The sequence below is a fragment of the Budorcas taxicolor genome, chromosome 21 (genome assembly GCF_023091745.1).
Source record: "Budorcas taxicolor isolate Tak-1 chromosome 21, Takin1.1, whole genome shotgun sequence".
Lineage (NCBI taxonomy): Eukaryota > Metazoa > Chordata > Mammalia > Artiodactyla > Bovidae > Budorcas > Budorcas taxicolor.
Window position 1 is genome coordinate 53,756,435 of NC_068930.1, and position 6,481 is coordinate 53,762,915.

General features: G+C 38.4%; 1 pseudogene; it reads left to right on the top strand.

Annotated features, from left to right (window-relative positions):
• The first annotated feature begins 1,025 nt into the window (after positions 1-1,025).
• LOC128066486 (S-phase kinase-associated protein 2-like) lies at positions 1,026-6,162 on the top strand (annotated as a pseudogene).
• The last annotated feature ends 319 nt before the right edge of the window (positions 6,163-6,481 follow it).

Here is a 6,481-nt window from a genome sequence, read left to right on the forward strand (position 1 = left end):
GTAGTATTTGAAGTGAAACACTGATTGGCATAAATCTTATCACATAGTTGTGCTGAAAAGACCTAATTAATAAATTTAGTATGGAAACTATATAGAAAAAATATAGAATTTTGAGTCATAGTAGACTCAATTTAGGTCTTGACCTATCCTGTGATATTTTTATGAACTCAAATTCCCAAATCTCTCTGTAATTCAGAATTTCTGTTTATAAAACAGAATCTCTGTTTATAGAGCTTCTGTGAGGGTATTATGTCAACAATTAGTAGAGTGCCTGAATGCAGTACATGCCCAGGAAATGATAGTTTTTGGATGTTACTAGCTAAAGGAACCTCTCTTTCCCAGCACAGGATGATATCAAAGTTTCTTTGTATCTGAATTACCAAACCATCAACCTGCTTAGTGCTGTTTACTTTAGCATCCATTGAGAGGCACATGTGTGTAACTGTTTCTCATACTCTTGAATTCTTTTTCTGAGTCATTGCTCACATTCAACCACATATTCACCTTCCTCACTCACTCTGAAAACTTGTAGAATACCTGATTATAAAAACTTACAAGTTTCACCAGGCAGAAAATAATTTATTTTTCTTCAGGATTGATTGATAGTTTTTTTTCCTTTATTATGCATCCCTTTTCTCTCTGTGGTTTCTTTTATTAATGAGAACATAGTGCCAATTGTATGTGATTTACTGTTACTGTACATTCCTAAATTACTTCATAGGTCTGGTAGATTAGCCTTGGTCTTTTATGCTTACATCTATTAATAGTCTTGCTACACATTCAAAAGTTGATACATTTGTCTTTTTCAGTGACAATTTCCCCTTCCTGTTTTCCAGTTCTCCCTTGAGTATAATTTTGCAGTAGCAAATTTCCTGTTTTTCATTGTAGCAGTCAGAGGTACCTATGCTTTTTCCATCAACTTTCTGGTAGAAAGAGTGTGGACTATGTGCACTTAATCTGGGCTTGATTTTCAGAACATCTGTGTCCAGAACAGAATTTGTAGCAACTGAGGCAAAATCAAAGTGATGGCTAAAATCCACTCATTTGTGGACTCAGTGTGCCAAGTAGTGGTGGAAGCATTGTTCTGGGTAAGTTTTGCTTTTGGCTTTCTAGAGTTGCTTTGCTTTTTGGTCATTTTCCAAAATGTTTCTTTTTTTTTGTTTTTTAACCTAATATATCAATAGTTAGTCTCCACTTAATGTAACAAAGAATCCCATTAGATGAAAAGCTTTTTGCATAATCTGGTCCCATCCTTCTTGATAGCTTCATCACCTCACTTGCCATTCCTAACTAACTACTTTGTGTTACAGTTGCACTGAATTTCATGCTACTTTATAAATAGTAAGCTCACAGTTTTCAGTAACATCTGTATTGGTTTTCTGTTATTGCCATAACAAATAATGAAAAATATAATGGCTTAATCTGCACAAAATTTTATATTACAATTCTATAGGTTACAAATCTAATCCAGGTATCACTGTATTAAAATAAAGACGTCAACAGGGCTACTCTCCTTTCTGTCGTCTCTGAGGCATGATATATTTACTTGCTTATTTGAGTTGTTGAGGGAACTTAGTGCCTTGTGATTTCAGGACTGCAGCCCCTCTTTCTCACTGGCTATAAACTAAGGGTCATTCTCAGCTTCTACAGTCCACAGAATACTTACAGCTAATGTTCCCCTTCATTCATCTTCGAAGCCAGTAATGACAGTCCAAGTCCTTGTCATCCGTCTGAGTCCCCTTCCCTCATCACATCTTTCTTTGACCACAGCCAGGAAATAATTTTCCTGGAGAAATTATACTGTTTAATATATATGTATATATATGAAGGAAGGATAGTTTGCTTCTCATAGGTCCCGGTGTAGGTGTAGTTGCTCAGTCGTGTCTAACTCTGCAACCCCATGGACTATAACCTTCCTTTATATACATACATACATATATATATATATATATATATATATGTATTTTAACAGTATAATTTCTCCATCTCAGATTCCATATTCTTAATCACATCTGTAGTCTCTCTTGCTGTATAAATTAACATATTCACAAGCTCCAGGCATTAGAACATGGATATCTTGGGGGAATATTATTCTACCTTCTATGGTCTACCTTCTGGCCCCAAAAGATTCACATTCTTCCCATATAAAAATATATATACAACAACACCCCAATATCCTCAAAAGTCTTAATGCATTACAGCATCAACTTAAAGGCCAAAGTCTTATCTTATCTCATAAAGTAAAAATTCTATGTATCATCATCTGTATTATCTAAATTAGATATATTTTAGACTCTCTGATAATCTCTTCCTGGTATAGTTTCTCTCCATCTATGGGCTTGTGAAACTAAAGAACAAATTATCTGCTCCCATAATACACGGTGAGATAGGAATAGGTTAATATTTTCATATATGTGGTTCATAAATGGATAAAATGGAAAGAAAAAAAGTACTCACCAGTCCCCGAAACTTTTTGAAACTCAGCCTGGCAAACTCCATTAGATTTCAAGAGCTGGGGATAATGCTGTATGTTTCATCATTCCACTCTCTAGGCTGTAGCATCTCCCATCTGAGTCCTATTTTTTCATCAAAAATATCAAGTATTTGTAGCTGGGTAGCTTTATCAGCCTGTTTCCTGCCATTAGTATTTGGAGCATGAGAGGGTACATGGGCTACACCCTTCTTTCATTTTCTACTGTCTTTGTTCTTTTCAGTCCAAGTTGGTGGCGTTTCTTCTTGCATAAAGTACTTGAAACCTTGTGAATCTCCTATTTATGCCACAGAGATTCCTGTCCAGGAGCTCTGCAGGATTAGGCTGGAACGAGCCACACCTGCTTTCCACAGCAATCTGAAGACAGTGGCTCTGGACTGTCTTGGGACTCCCTTCCAGACCTGCTGCTCTTAGGAATCTTTTCCTGTCTGTGCCTCCCTGAACTCCTGGAGGATTCCCGTGTTTGTAAGAGATGGTATCATCTAGCGACTCTCACTGTGAGAACACAGGAGTCCCTGCCCTTCCATTCACAGGGGTGCTGGAAATAAAGACACTCCAGTTTGACGAGTCTCTCTGGCAGACTGGAGACCTTGCGGGAAGAAACCTCTACCCAGATGTGGTTGGTCGGCTGCTGTCCCGAGGGGTCCCTTCCACTGTCCATGATCATTTATGCACCAACCGTTAGATGAACATTTCAGCCCTTTTCCTCTACAGCACCTGGACCTGTCAGACTCCATGATCGATGTATCTATCTGCATGGCCTTCTGTCTCACTGTTCGAAGTTGCTGAATCTCAGGCTGGAAGGCCTCTGGCTTTCGGATCCCATTGTTGATAATCTTGCTCAAAACACAGATTTACTGCGACTAAACCTTTCTGGATGTTCTGGATTCTCTGAATCTGCCTTGAAGACTCTCCTGAGCAGCTCTTCCAGACTGGATGAGCTGAACGTCTCTTGGTGCTATGACTTAACCAAAAAGCACGTACAGGTGGCTGTTGCACACGTGTCGGAGACCATCACCCAGCTGAATTTTCATATTGAAAGAATCTGCAGAGACCAGATGTCTCTACCTTAGTTGGAAGATGTCCCAACCTTAGTTGGAAGATGTCCCAGTCTTGTCCACCTAGACTTAAACGATAGTGTCATGCTGAAAAATGACTGCTTTCCAAAATTTTAACAACTCAACTACCTGCAACACCTATCACTCAGTCAGTGCTTTAACATAATACCTGAAACTTTACTTGAATTTGGAGAAAGGGTTGGGAACTCATGTACACCTGTGGTGGATTCATGTCAATGTATGGCAAAACCAATACAGTATTGTAAAGTAAAAAATTAAAATTAAAAAATAAAACACACTACAAGTCTTTGAAACTGTGCCAGACAGTACTCTTCAACTGTTAAAGAAAGCCTTCCCTCATCTACAGGTTAATTGCTCTCATTTCACTACCATCGCCAGGTTGACCATTGGCAACAGGAAGAACCAAGAGAAATGGGGCATCAAATGCCGGCTGTCACTGGAGAAGCCAGGTGTCTATGAAGCCTCTATTGCAGAATGGTGTCTCCTCTTTTCTTTGAATGTGGCAAGTAGGCAGGAAGCCCAATTGTGGAGAGCTCAGCTATTTTTACTCTTGGTTTTCCATTGCCTTCCTTCTACTAGTATGTTAGGGAACCATTGGAGAGAGAAAACTATGAAGTGTTGCTTTTTAGAAATGAATAAAGGCAATGGCACCCCACTCCAGTACTCTTGCCTGGAAAATCCCAAGAATGGAGGAGCCTGGTAGGCTGCAGTCCATGGGGTCGCGAAGAGTCTGACACGACTGAGCAACTTCATTTTCACTTTTCACTTCCATGCATTGGAGAAGGAAATGGCAACCCACTCCAGTGTTCTTGCCTGGAGAATCCCAGGGACAGGGGAGCCTGGTGGGCTGCCGTCTATGGGGTCGCACAGAGTTGGACACAACTGAAGTGACTTAGCAGCAGCAGCAGCAGGAAAGCTTTTATCACTGCTATACTCTTAAGGGTATATATACTCTTAAGCTCTATGCTTTTTGAAATTTTGGGGAGAGTGAGCCTATAATTTCAAGATACCTCAAAATTTGAACCACATCTTCCAAGTGCCCTTTTTTGTAAATCTATTTAGAATCAAACTTAAAAATCACCACCAGCAAATCATTTTGATAGCCTATATGGCAACTGAACTTTATTCTATTTAATTTTTCAGTCCTGCTTTATTATAAGACATAGGTTGAAAAAAATAATAAGGTATTTGTATTGTAAGCTGAAAAGAATGAGAATCATAGAGTAGATTTGCAGCAATCTCTTCTGAGGATAGCAAGAAAAATAGACATTTTAACTGTGCCTTTAGATTAGCAATCGAATTGATGGAAACAAATATCCTCAGGTCATTCACCTTAAAACCTAAATAAAGAAAAAACAATCGGCCAACCAGAGGTATAGAATTGGTATAGATTTTAAAGACTCAAGAGACAGTTTTCTATAACAGTTTAACCCGGGGTATCCTCTAATGCACATTAATGAAGTCTCCTTTATGTACAGTTTCTCCCCTGGAGGAGGAAATGGGAGCTGACTCCAGTATTTTTGCCTAGAAAATTCCATGGTCAGAGGAGCCTGGTGGGCTACAGTCCATGGGATCGCAAAAAGTCAGGACATGACTGAGCGACTAATACTTTTATTTCCTTTATGTACTGTGTTCCCAGCGTTCTGAATTAGCTGAGGAAATTGAATTGTGGACTTCTGACTTTATGATCAAATTATATTAACTTGGGTTCTTTAGCTTTTAAAATGACTTGCTTTGTTTTAGAGAGGTGGGAACCAGCCAGTCTCTGATTCTTGAAATGTTGGATGGAATTCTGAACTGTGGATGCCTGCCATTTTCCTTTTTCCTGAGGTTCTTAAAGTTAGTTTTATTTCACTCTGGAATCAAGTATTTTAAATTGTTTTTTTTTTTTTAATTTTAATGGCCTTCCACAATGATTGTTTCTAACAACCCGTTTTATAAAGTTCTGGACCTGGATTTCCCTAAGAACTGCATGTTCCTTTCAATTAGGAATATACACTAGAAGCAGGTGTGTGTTCTGTGTAGTTTCAGAGCAATAAGCACAGCTGGCACCTGCATAAAAGTTAAGACTCGAGTGCTGAACCTTTTGATAGCATCAGTGATTTTTTTTTAAATACATAGAAGCAAAAGGATTAAATTCTACTTAAAAAACACACACACACACAAAACACTAATTTCTTGTTTAAATCAGTGACCTTCCCGTATGTTCAAAATGGAGCAAAAAGCCCAAACTCATCATTTCCTTTCACATTGCTTTTGTAAAAAATCAGATATTTCAAATGATAGAAACAATGGTGTGAAGTGCCCTTTTCTGCTCAAATCTAAGGAAGAACATTTTTACAAAGTAGTGTTATATGGGAAATAATTAGGTTCCAGTTCGATAGTAGTTTAAAAGTGCTACATACTATTTGAAATTACTATTTACAGATTAGTGACATGGGCTGGAGGAAGGATCCAGCTGGCCTTTGATTTCCAGATACCCTCACACATGCAGTACTTCCAAACTCAAGTCCAGCCATAAGCTATTCTGCTATCACGTCAGAGTAATCTGTATTTTTGGTATGTGATTTCTACTTTTACAGACTTGTTTTAAAAAAAAAAAAAAAAATGGGCCAAAGAACTAAATAGACATTTCTCCAAAGAAGACATACGGATGGCTAACAAACACATGAAAAGATGCTCAACATCACTCATTATTAGAGAAATGCAAATCAAAACCACAATGAGGTACCACTTCACACCAGTCAGAATGTCTGCGATCCAAAAATCTGCAAGCAATAAATGCTGGAGAGGGTGTGGGGAAAAGGGAACCCTCCTACACTGTTGGTGGGAATGCAAACTAGTACAACCACTATGGAGAACAGTGTGGAGATTCCTTAAAAAATTGCAAATAGAACTGCCATATGACCCA